This window comes from Eulemur rufifrons, chromosome 8 (genome assembly GCF_041146395.1).
Source record: "Eulemur rufifrons isolate Redbay chromosome 8, OSU_ERuf_1, whole genome shotgun sequence".
NCBI classification, from domain to species: domain Eukaryota; kingdom Metazoa; phylum Chordata; class Mammalia; order Primates; family Lemuridae; genus Eulemur; species Eulemur rufifrons.
Window position 1 is genome coordinate 16281974 of NC_090990.1, and position 13853 is coordinate 16295826.

The window sequence follows — 13853 nt, forward strand, 5'->3', positions numbered from 1 at the left end:
TTTTACTTCATCCTTTACAATTTGGGTACCTTTTATTTCTCTTACTTGCCTAATTGCTCTGGCTAGAACTTCTAGTACTATGTTGAAGAGAAGCAGACATTCTTGTCTTCTTCCTGATTTTAGGGGAAAGCAATCAAAACTTTCATCACTAAATATGATGTTAGCTGTGAGTTTTTCATAGATGGTCTTTATCAGGTTGAGGAAGTTCACTTCTATTCCTAGTTTAAGTGTTTTTATCAGGAAAGGGCATTGGATTTTGTCAACTGCTTTTTCTGCATCAATTAAGATAATCATATGGCTTTTGTCTTTTATTCTATTAATATGGTATATTACACTGATTGATTTTCACATGTTAAACCAACCTTGTATTCCTGGGATAAATCCTATTTAGTCCTGGTATAAAATATTTTTTATATGTTGCTGGATTCTGTTTGCAGTATTTTGTTGAGAATTTTTGTATCTATGTTCATAAGGAATATTGGTCTGTCATTTTCTTTTCTTGCGATGTCTTTGTCTGGTTTTGGTATTACAGTAATCATGGCTTTATAGAATGATTTGGGAAGCATTACCTCATTTCTTATTTTTTGGAAAGGTTGGTGTTAATTCTTCTTTAAACATTTGGCAGAATTAACCAGTGAAGCCATCTGGGTCTGGCCATTTCTTTGTGGGAAGTCTATTATTGTTTTAATCACTATTTCTAATTCAATCTCTTTATTTGTTATAGGTCTATTCAGATTTTCTATTTCTTCCTAAGTCAGTTTTGGTAATTTGTGTCTTTTTTTTTTTTTTTTTTTTTTTGAGACAGAGTCTCGCTCTGTTGCCCAGGCCAGAGTGCCTTGGCATCAGCCTAGCTCACAGCAACCTCAAACTCCTGGGCTCAAGCAATCCTCTGCCTCAGCTTCCCGAGTAGCTGGGACTACAGGCATGTGCCACCATGCCCGGCTAATTTTTTTCTATATATATTTTTAGCTGTCCTAGATCATTTCTTTCTTTCTTTCTTTTTTTTTTAGACAGAGTCTCACTCTGTTGCCCAGGCTAGAGTGCCGTGGCATCAGCCTAGCTCACAGTAACCTCAAACTCCTGGGCTCAAGCAATTCTTCTGCCTCACCCTCCCAAGTAGCTGGGACTACAGGCATGTGCCACCATGCCCGGCTAATTTTTTCTGTATATATATTTTTAGTTGTCCAGCTAATTTCTTTGTATTTTTAGTAGAGACGGGGGTCTCGCTCTTGCTCAGGCTGGTCTTGAACTCCTGACCTTGAGCAATCCTCCCACCTTGGTCTCCCAGAGTGCTAGGATTACAGGCGTGAGCCACCACGCCCGGCCTGTAATTTGTGTCTTTTTAGGAATGTGTTTATTTCATCTAGGTTAGCTAGTTTCTTGGCATACAATTTTTCATAGTATTCCCTTACAATCTTTTTTATTTTTGAAAGATTAGTAGTGATGTTTTCTCTTTCATTCCTGATTTTTGTCATTTTAATCTTTTCTTTTTTTTTTTCCTCTGTTTGACTGAGCTAAAGGTTTGTTGATTTTCTTGATTGTTACAAAGAACCAAATTTTGGTTTTGTTGATTTTTCTTTATTATTTTTTTTCTGCCTTTCTTTTCTTTTCTTTCTTTCTTTTTTTTTTAAGACAGGGTCTCCCTCTGTCACCCAGGCTGGAGGGCAGTGGTACAATCATAGCTCACTATAACCTCAAATTCCTGGGCTCAAGCAATCCTCCTGCCTCAGCCTCCCAGTAACTGGGACTACAGGTATATGCCACCACACCCAACATCTTTCTTGCTCACATTCATACCAGGCATTGGAGTTAAAATGGTGAGCAAAATAGACATGGTCCCTGACCTATCAGAACTTATCCTCCAGCAGGGAAGACAGACAAAAAAACAACGACAATATAGAACAATTCCTTTTGTAATAGGAGGAAGTTCAAGGTGTTGTATAAACCTCTTGCTGAGGCACCAAGCTCAGTCTGGAGGTTCATGGGTTGGGAGGATGTGGTGTTATGATATATATATATTTGTTTTGGTCCAGGTTCCTGGCTCTTAACTCCCATAGTCCTTGTTATAATATAATGTTGGCACACTATAGGCCTGAGGAGCAGGCCTTAGGAGATAAACGCGCTCTCTCTGACCTTCTCCTGTCCTCCTTTTACCTGATCTGGTTGTGGGTCAAAAGACCCTCATTCTAGAAAAGAGCCTGTCTCATTCCTGGTGAAAGGAATGCTACACAGAGAGGCCAGGAAGAATCTGGAAGGTCTTGCTGGGTTTAGATCATGAACTTTTTGTCCAGCTACATTTCTACATGGTTGTCAATCATGCCTACGTAAAGAAGCCTCCATAAAAGCCCGAGAGGACTGGGTTCAGAGAGCTTCTGGACAGCTGAACACAAGGAGATTCCTGGAGGGCGGCCTGCCCACGGAGGGCATGGAAGCTCTGCGCCTCTTCCTCCATACCTTGCCCTACTCATCACTTCATCTGCATCCTTTGTAATATCCACTATTGGTAAAATAATTAAATTGACTAACGTTAAATTGGTAAATACAAGTAAGTGTTTCCCTGAGTTCTGTGAGCCATCCTAGCAAATTAATCAAACCCAAAGAGGGAGGGGGTCGTGAGAATCCTAACTTGAAGACGGTCAGTCAGAAGCTCTGAAGGCCTGGACTTGTGACTGGTATCTGTATGGGGGCACTATTTGGGGACTGAGTCCTTACGCTGTGGGATCTAACACTATCTCCGGGTAGATAGTGTCGGAATTGAATTAGAGGACACCCAGCTGGGGTCCACTGCTCAATATGTGCAGGAAAACCCTACATTTGGTCATAGAAGTCCTCCTCAAAGCAGAGGGGTAAAGCAAAGGCTCCCCAGAAAAAATAACACCTAAACTAAGATTGACAGATTGAGTAGGAGTGAGTCAAGGGAAGAGTGGGAGGAGAGGAAGAGATAAAGAACAGAGCTCTGCAGAAGAGAGAAGCTTCAATTTAGCAGAAGTCCAGAGAAGATACGGGGAGATGGGCTAAGAAGGAAAAAGAGGCTCCAGTATGAAGGATCTTCAGTTCTTGGCTATTTTAAAGGCATTGGGGAGCCACTGAAAATACTGGAGCAGGGAAGCGACAAGATCAGATCCATGCCTTAAGGAGATTAATCCTGCTACCATGTGCAGAATGGATTGGTGTGGGAGCGACTGGAGGCTGGGAGAACAATTTAGAGTGTATGGCAAGAAGTAACAGGCACATCTGTGTATCTGTTAGTTTTAAAATGCCTTTTCTAAATAGCCCGCTAATTGTCAAGTTTTGTTCTTTTTCTTTTTTTAAGTAGCTATTTGTGGGTGTGCAGTAACCCAACAAAAATGTCTCCAGGAATCGTCTCAGGCCCACTGGATGGGAGCACAAAGCAGGGGCATTGTCTCAGCTCTGTAGCCCTTTGTCCCAGGACACCCATTCCCTGCACAGAAAATTTCCTGGCAAAGAAGCAAACTGCTGTGGTTCAGCAGATACTACTGTCCCGGACTCTGAGAGTCGGCACATTCGGGGGAAGCAGGTAGAAACAAGACTGACCTTCAGGTCTCTGGTGACATGAAATGCTCTTTGTCTGATTACGGCCCAGGTATCATCAGGGAGGGCTCCTTGCTGGCTCACATTCAATCTCTTGGATGAATTTTACCTGGCCCCCTGATGCTCTTACAGAAAGCTGCAGCGCCTTAATTAATCACAGAGAAATATAATAACCAATGTATTCATTCTTCCCAGCCTTCCAGTTCGTGCCCTGGGAGGCTGTGGCAGTAAAAGCGACAAAAAACATTAACGTATGAGTATTTACAACCTTCAATGGAAGGACCTGTGAATTGGGCAGTCTGCTCTGCATAATAAAGAGCAGAAGGGGAGAAGAGGGTGGTGTTTGTTTCATTTTGTTTGTCTCCTACTCCCTCCTCCCTGTTCCCCTTTGGAAAAGGTTCTCCAATTCATGGCACACTGTCATCTTTGACCATGTAGAGCCCCTCTTGTTTTATACTTTTTCCCACTTATCCTGAATTTCTACTTCTACTTTTCTTCTCCATTATAGACACCCCCTTTAATTTATTCAATATGTTTCAGATTAAAAACAAACAAAAACCCTCTGTTGACCACACAGGCCCCTTCAGGCACTGCCCGACCTCTCTGCTTCCCTGGGCAGCACAAATGTTCAAAAGTGCTGTCCCTACTTGCCACACCCGCTTCTCGTCCACGTCTCTCTGGAGCCCTCTCCAATCAGGCTTTCATGCCTGTCACTGTACTAAGTTGTCCTCTCCAGATCTACTCAATCCTTCACCCTCATTTTCTCTACTTATCAGAATTGGGCATAGCCAATCACTCCCTCCTTCTGGAAATATTTTCTTGCTTGGCCTGTGTGACGCCATCTCTCCTGGTTCTCTTCAAATTCACTGGCCATTCCTTTTCAGCCTCTTTTGCTGGCTCCCCATCACCTTCCTGACTTCTAAATAACAGAGCGCCTCTGAGTTTGGTCTCAGACTTCTTGACTATCTATGCTCACTCCATTGGTGACCTCAACTAATCCCATGATTTAAATACCATGTATATGCTACAGCTCTCAAATATGTATCATCAGACCTCTCCCCTGAATTCTAGACATAAATGGCCAACAGACCACTTGATATCTCCACTTGGATATCTAATAGGCATCTCAAACATAGCCAAAATCAAACCAAGTCTTCTTTTTCCCACCTAAACCTACTCCCCTACCCCCATACAAATCTTTCCCACTTAATGAAAAGCAACTCCATTCTTCCACATGCTCAGGCCAAAAACCTCTGACATCCTTGTTTCCTCTAGTTCCCTCACACCCACTCATCAGTACATTGCTGTTTTTAAATTTAATATCTTCTCCTAGTTTGCAACTTGTCTTTGTACTCTTTTTGTGGTATCTTTTTTTTTTTTTTTTTTGAGACAGAGTGTCGCTTTGTTGCCCTGGCTAGAGTGAGTGCCGTGGCGTCAGCCTAGCTCACAGCAACCTCAAACTCCTGGGCTTAAGCAATCCTACTGCCTCAGCCTCCCGAGTAGCTGGGACTACAGGCATGCGCCATCATGCCCAGCTAATTTTTTCTATATATATTTTTTAGTTGGCCAGATAATTTCTTTCTATTTTTAGTAGAGACGGGGTCTCGCTCTTGCTCAGGCTGGTCTCGAACTCCTGACCTTGAGCGATCCACCCGCCTCGGCCTCCCAGAGTGCTAGGATTACAGGCGTGAGCCACCGCGCCCGGCCTGTGGTATCTTTTGATGAACAAAATTTTTCTCCAGCCCTTAGTCACTTAGTATGAACAAATGTTTTTAATTTAATGTGTTTTATCAAATTTTTTTTCTGTTCTGGTTAGCAACTTATAAAAAAAAATTTTGTTTAAAGTAGTCCCTATCCCTGGGTTTTAAAGATACTCTCTTGAAGCATTTTTTTTTTTTTTTTTAATGTTTTGCCTTTTACCACCTTATTCTAAGTCATCATCACCTCTGTCCTGGATCACTGTAATAATGGCTCTCCCATCTTCTAGACTTGTCTCTGCACAATAACCATGCTGACCCTCTAAAAAAATATCATCTCATCCCTCTGCTAAAAAGCCTCTCATGGAGTCCCATTTCATTCCAAGATCCTAAGCATTTATAGGAAGTGAGAGAGGTTGTGGTAGCCAAAGGCCTGTGTGACCTCACCCACCGCACCCTTTCTGGCTCCTGTAACTCCCTCCCTCACTCCACTGCAGCCACACACTGACCTCCTTGACATTTGTAGAATGTGCCAAACACACTCCCATCTCAGGACTTTTGCACCTACTGTTCTCTTTGTCTGGAATTCTTTCCCCCAACGTACCCATAGTCTGGCTTCTCCTCTTACAGCAGACCTCAGCTCAAAGGTCATCTTATCCTTTCTGATACATTTTATGTAAGTATGAAAGATATTTTGTTTCTTACTTTTCTCACTGAACATATTTTTTTAAAGATCTAACCATACTGCTGAATATAAATTCAGTTCATTATTTCTAACCATTGCATAGTAGGCCATTAAGTGCCATATTTTTCTTACCCCTCTCCTTAATAATGAACTCACAGTTGGCTTCCAGCTCCAACTACATACACAACAGGAAATAAACTTTCTCAAACATATACCTGTACAGACCTGTATGAGAGCTTTCTTTTTTTCTTTTTTTTTTTTGGTGTTTTTTTTGGGATGGGGGGAGGGATGATTTTGAGAGGTGGTCCCAGACTTACAATGGTTCAACTTATATTTTCTTTTTGTTTTTTTTTTTTTTGAGATAGAGTCTTGCTCTGTTGCCCAGGCTAGAGTGAGTGCCGTGGCGTCAGCCTAGCTCACAGCAACCTCAAACTCCTAGGCTTAAGCAATCCTACTGCCTCAGCCTCCCAAGCAGCTGGGACTACAGGTGTGTGCCACCATGTCCAGCTAATTTTTCTGCCATCTCTACTAAAAATAGAAAGAAATTATCTGGCCAACTAAAAATATACAGAAAAAATTAGCCGGGCATGATGGTGCATGCCTGTAGTCCCAGCTACTTGGGAGGCTGAAGCAGAAGAATTGCTGGAGCCCAGGAGTTTGAGGTTGCTGTGAGCTAGGCTGACACCATGGCACACTAGCCCAGGAAACAGAGCGAGACTCTGTCTCAAAAAAAAAAAAAAAAAAAATTTATTTAACTCTAGTATTTAAATGACAGCATAGCTAGAGATAAAAATTCTAGTTTCAAAGTTCTTTTCCTTCAACACTTTGAAAATGTTACTCTGTTGGCTTTTTGCATCCCAGCTATCAGGAGGTTCTTTTGTTAATGATCTTTTTCTTTCAAGGAGTCCTCCCCTTCCCATACTGTGTCATATTTGTAAAATACCAAAGGATAAATGTAACAATTTAAAAAATGACACTGAACATCCTCCAACTCCAGAGTTGGAACATTACCAATATGGCTGAACACTTTATGTCTATGCCTTTTCCTTCTTCCATCCTACCTTCCAGAGGGAACCACTCTCCTGAACATTCCTCACTTTAAAAATAATTGTATCATAACTTGATGCTTTCCTAAAAAATACATTTTGCTAGTTTTTTCCAACTTTTTATAAATGAGCTCATACCATGTATAGTCTTCTGCAACTTGTTTTATTCCCCACTCCATTCTATGTTTATAGTTTCATCTTTTTTGTTGTCTGTAGCTGTACTTAATTCTATTTCCTTCTGTATAATAGTCCACTTTTTAAACATATTACCATTTATTTATCTATTATCCTGGTGATAGATATTTAGGTTATTTTGGTTTTTTCCAGTAGGAAGAATATTGCTATGGATATTTTATACATTTCCGCGCCTGGCCCCAACTAAACTTTTTTTTTTTTTGAGACAGAGTCTCACTCTGTTGCCTGGGCTAGAGTGAGTGCCGTGGCGTCAGCCTAGCTCACAGCAACCTCAAACTCCTGGGCTTAAGCGATCCTACTGCCTCAGCCTCCCGAGTGGCTGGGACTATAGACATGTGCCACCATGCCCGGCTAATTTTTTGTATATATATATTTTAGTTGTCCATATAATTTCTTTCTATTTTTAGTAGAGACGGGGTCTCACTCTTGCTCAGGCTGGTCTCGAACTCCTGACCTCGAGCGATCCACCCGCCTCGGCCTCCCAGAGTGCTAGGATTACAGGCGTGAGCCACCACGCCCGGCCCCAACTAAACTTTTATTTTCCTTTATTGCCAAGAAATTTCTGGCCTTTATATGGTTAACTTCAGTGAACCTGATTATTTATAGAATGGAAAAGCAATAAATAAAAGTGTCACACAATTATCATTGACAATGGAATAAATATGGAGAAGGCCATGAGGAATTCCAGAATCATAAATCATCTATTTAATATGAAAAATGTGAAGTGTACTGACTAGTGGAACATTCCAGAGCTGTGAAACTATTGTACTGTAAGGTCAGACTTAAACAATTTGACTACTAAAACTTTTAGTAATAATAGTTATACTTATTCCTGTTGTTAAAATTTCATATTTCTTTTTTTTTTTTTATGTTGTATAAATTCATAGTGAACACTGAATTAGCAAATAGTGAGCAATTGTGCCTAGGAGAAATACAGGATTTGGTTCCTGGGAGCCTCTGGTCACATCATTTTTACCACTGATCAATATATAAAATTGTTTTATGCATATTTTCATTTAAAGACATCTTATTAATATATATTGTTGATTCATTACATTAAACTCACATCCAACAGCACTATAACTCATACCTGAATGAAGCTTAGATACCACATGTAATTTCTCCCAAGGGATGTCACAGCCTTCCTGCATTTAGGAATACCAGACAGTATTCCAGCACTAGGCTGGGAGGCTATTTTTTAAAATCTTTTTTTTTTTTTTTTATTTCATCTTGTTATGGGGGATACAGAATTGCAGGTTACATGTTGCTCCTGTACCGCCTTTCCCCCCAAGTCAGAGCTCCAGGCGTGTCTGTTCCCCAGGTCGTGCACATTGCACCCATCATGAGGTATATATCCCTCCCTTCCCCACGCCCCCTTCCCGAGTCAGCACCTTCAAGTGTTACCGCTCCCCAAACGGTGCGCAATGCACTCATTGTGTAGGCATACCCCCATCCCCTCCCCCACCCCCCACCTCAGTCTGATATCCAATTGGTGTCGTTCCCAAAATTTCATACTTTCTTGATAAAAATTTATTCTTATATCCAGAAAGTTTATTCTATGATGGAAATCCTCAGCTTTGGCAGAATATTGTTTTAAACACTATTCTGTATTTAGCCAAAATGGGTTTTTGTTGCACATCTACACATATGTAAGAGTTTGGGGTGGAAATGCTGGGTCATAATGTTTGTGCATCTTTATTTGATAATGTCCAATTGTTTTCCAAAGTATTTGTTCCAATTTAGTTTCCTATCAGCAGTATATAATCGTTCTTACTATATAAGGACACCATGCTGAGCACATAGTAAGGGTTCAGTTAAAAAACCACCAAACTGCTAGCCCTTGTTGAAGTTTACTTATTTCTAGGAACAAGTCCTGCCCAAGCAGAGATATCCTGAGAGGGTAGAACGCCATCTAGTGACACCTATTAGGAAAAGTGTGAGATTCAGAAAATCCCATATTGTTACTTCCATGTTTTATCTATTTGATATTTATATGTTCGAAACAACTAAAGGCCACGTAAAGTGGCTCATACCTATAATTTCAACACTTTGGCAGGCCAAGGTAGGAGGATCACAGAAGTTTGAGACCAGCCTGGGCAACATAGTGAGACCCCATCTCTACAAAGAATTTTTAAAAAATTACTGGGGTGTGTATTCCCAGCTACTTGGGAGGCTGAGGTGGGAGGATTGCTTGAGTCCAGGAATTCGAGTTTCCAGTAAGCTATGATGGTGCCACAGCCACTGCACTTCAGCCGAGCTGACAGAGCAAGATCCTGTCTCTAAAAAAAACAAAACAAAAACCAAAAACCAAACCAAAAAAACCTAGAAATCTTATTTGACAGCCTGACATATGAATGATAAATTCAACTAAACTTTTTTTTTTTTTTTTTTGAGACAGAGTCTCACTTTGTTGCCCAGGCTAGAGTGAGTGCCGTGGCGTCAGCCTAGCTCACAGCAACCTCAAACTCCTGGGCTCAAGCGATCCTCCTGCCTCAGCCTCCCGAGTAGCTGGGACTACAGGCATGCACCACTATGCCCGGCTAATTTTTCTATATATATTTTTAGTTGTCCATATAATTTCTTTCTATTTTTAGTAGAGACGGGGTCTCACTCTTGCTCAGGCTGGTCTCGAACTCCTGACCTTGAGCGATCCACCCGCCTCGGCCTCCCAGAGTGCTAGGATTACAGGCGTGAGCCACCGCGCCCAGCCCCAACTAAACTTTTATTTTCCTTTATTGCCAAGAAATTTCTGGCCTTTATATGGTTAACTTCAGTGAACCTGATTATTTATAGAATGGAAAAGCAATAAATAAAAGTGTCACACAATTATCATTGACAATGGAATAAATATGGAGAAGGCCATGAGGAATTCCGGAATCATAAATCATCTATTTAATATGAAAAATGTGAAGTGTACTGACTAGTGGAACATTCCAGAGCTGTGAAACTATTGTACTGTAAAGTCAGACTTAAACAATTTGACTACTAAAACTTTTAGTAATAATAGTTATACTTATTCCTGTTGTTAAAATTTCATACTTTCTTGATAAAAATTTATTCTTATATCCAGAAAGTTTATTCTATGATGGAAATCCTCAGCTTTGGCAGAATATTGTTTTAAACACTCAACTATTCTGTATTTTGCCAAAATGGGTTTTTGTTGCACATCTACTTAGAACCTATTATTAATATTTGCCAAACTCTGATTTGGGTACTGAGATAAAGAGAGGAGAGAGACAGTCCTTCTTTTTAAAGAGTTTACCTTATGGGGGACAGGGTAGAGATTAGTATATACATGATTAGAATACAGTATAAAACATGCTATGAGAGCATAGGTGGAATGTGGAATCCTGTTTGAGAGGTCTGGAGCCAGTATTTTTGGAGGGCTCAGCAACCCCCTAAAAGGTAATCAGATGTTACGTACTGAGTCCCACTCAAGCAGAAATGCTTCGTGGAAGAGGTCATATCTAAACTCAATCTTAAAGGAAGAATCAGAGCTAGCCAGTTAAAGGGTTAGGGGTACGGCCAGGTGAGGTGGCTCATGTCTATAATCCCAGCCCAGAAGTTCGAGGGTGCAGTGAGCCATGATCACACCACTGGACTCCAGCCTGGGTGACAGAGTGAGACCATGTCTCAAAAAAAAAAAAAAAAAAAAAAAAAAGTGGGGTGGGAGGGTGCTGTTAAGGGTAGAAAGGAAAGGTGAGGAGGGCAAAGGAAGGGCTGACAGGGAAGGAACAGTGGTTTCAGACCAAAGGGATAGAATATGCACAAAGGTCCTGAGAGGAGAGAAAGAATACAGTTCATTCTAGTTCTAGAAGTATACAAGCTGCAGTACTTACATATTTTCAACTTACAAATACTACAGTAGCTACAAGATGACCTCCCTCAATGATCCTCCCCTGCTAGTATTCATGTCCTTGTGTAGTCCCCTCCAACACCAAGTAGGGGTAGCCTGTGGAACCAATATGATATTGTGAAAACAATGTATATGACTTCTGAGGTTATGTCATAAAAGACATTGTGGCTTCTGTCTTGCTCTCTTTTGGATCATTTGCTCTGTGGGAAGCCAGCTGCCATGCCATGAGGACACGCAAGCAGCCCTATGGATAGGTCAATTTGGCAAGGAACTGAGGCCCCTTGCCAATAGCCATGAGTGAGCCTTATTGGAAACATCTTCTAGCCTCAGTTGAATGTAGCCTTGACTATATCCACTTGAAAGATTAGCCTCTTGAGAGACTGAGGCTTAACTGGGTGAGCCAGAACCACCCAACTAAGCCTCTCCAAATTCCTGAAGCACTGAAACAGTATGATATAACAAATACTTATTGTTTTAAGTTGCTAAATTTGGAGAGTATTTGTTATGCAGCAATAGATAATTAATACACTCACTGATGTGCTCAAAGACATCTTCCACAGCAAAATGCACAAGTTTCTATCCATCAGACAATTTCATCTCAGCTATCAGCTTACTTTAGTCCATACATAGCTTGCTTGGTAAGTTTGCATAGTTTTTGAAGTATTTTATGAAGATTGTTAACCCTGTTATACATGGGAAATACAAAAGCAGAGTTGAAAGGAAGAGGTAAATGATACAAACAAAAGTGGTGATGGTAACAAAGATGACAGTGATAAGAAAATTACAAAAGCTGCACCTGCCTATGGTATGAGTTGTCAGTAGGGGTGATTCTGAAGAACAGAGGGAATAAGCAACAGGTGAAACACCTATACCATCATCAGCAATCACTAAGCAATGATGAAAAGTGGTTAACAAAATGGAAAAATCTGAGTATGGGCCTACAGGATCTGCACCAAGGTTGGATGGTTAGTAGCTTTTTGAGGCTCAGAGTTTATTTGAGGGCTTAAAGACCAGACTTAGCAAAAGACACACCAGTGGTTTCACTGGGGATGGCTTCTTGGCTTTAAGATCTATTTAGATCTGCACAGCATCAGAGTCAGCAGGAAGTGGTGTCTACAAAATCCTTAACTGCCAAGTAGTTCTCCACTGCACCTACAGGGATCATCAGTGAGGTGGGTCCTCTGCCTCTGCAGGTTTTTCAGGGCAGACCTTTACTGACAGAATCCATGGCTGTAACTTTTCTCCCAAGTATCTACTTAGCAAACTTCACGTTTTTACTCAACTGTCTCTCAGGCCTACTCTGTTGCCCCACTGGAAATTGCTCACACACCCTCTCTACATCCTGATGCCCCTTACTCTAATCTATTTTTTCCATAGTATTTATCACTTAATATTTGTTTAACCTATTTTTAATGTTCGTTTATTGTCTCTTCCCCACATTAGAATGTAAGCTCCCTGAAGTCTGGGTGTTTTGTCTGTTTTGTTCACTGTGTCCCTAGGACCTTAGAAAAGTGACACATGGTACAGGCTCAACAAAAATTCGTTGAATGAATGAAAGCTTTGTGAGAATCAAAGACAGGGAAGTGACTGGCCTCCACAGAACAAGCCACTTGACCGAATGGAATTTTGAAATCACAACACCCTACATTTCACTGACTGTTTTCCACAGTTCCGATTAGTGAGTTTTGGCCTTCCTTCACTGAATTGCACTAGATGAGGTCAAAGGAGATAGGGAGCATCAAGTAGGATTTGGGTTTTTGCTCTACGAACAAAGATGGGCCATTGGAGGGTTTTGAGATGAAATTGTCTAAGGTTTTCTAACACGATTTGCCTGCCAGCTGCATTCAGAGCAGATGCTGAGTGCCAAGGTAGAAGCCTGGAGACCAGTTAGGAGGCTGGTGCAGTTCAGGCAAGAGATGATGGTACTCTCAACCACCATTACGGCAGAGTAGGTTTCTGGATGGTTTGGAAGTGGGATGTAAAAGGAAAGAGGAGTCCAGAAAAACACCAAGGCTTCTGTCCTACACAAAGAGAAAGATATTGCCATTAACTGAGACAGGAACGACCTAGGGAGGGTCAGGTCCTTTGTTTTTGGTCTTGGTGCAAGGGGAGAGAGAGGGAGGAATCCAATCTGGAGTTCAGCCTGGTCATGTTAAGTTTGTGATGTCTATCAGGAGTCCAGGGGGAAATGTCAACCGGGCAGTTGCCCGTAGAAGTACAGAAAGACGTCTGAGCTGGAGATACATGGATGACGGCAGCAAATAGCTCGAGCTTAAAGCAACGAAAACGAACAAATAGACACTTGCAGATGTGATAAGTGCCCTGAAGAAAGAGTAGGAAAAAGAGGCGAGAATGTTTGTGCGGGAGGAAATTTTACGGAAGATGGCCAAAGGCCTGAGAAAGGATCACCTGCTTTCTTGCTAAGAAGCGAGAAGGGAGAGTGAGAGCTTGCTTGGAAGCCTGGCAGAGTGCCTCCACTCGTGCAAGCTCCTGCCGGCCAGAGCAAAGGCACAGAGGCAGCAGAGCTAGGCAGGAGAGGCGCCCCGAGGTGGCAGCCCGCCGGGGCGCCCGCAGCTTCTCCGCGTCAGTGCCCCCGTCCGACAAGCAGCCCGAGGGCCACGGGTCTGTCTCGGGCTTCCCGCCCTTAGCGTGCTTCCCTGGCAGCTGAAACCGAAACTCAGCTAACGGACCAAAGGCCGAGCAAACTGAGCTAGAGTGCAGACTGCGTTTATACCACACGGCTCGACTCCTTTAGAGCCAATCCTCATAAATGGAAAACTCGTCAAACCCACACAATCACAACTTTTACAATGGCAGGGGAG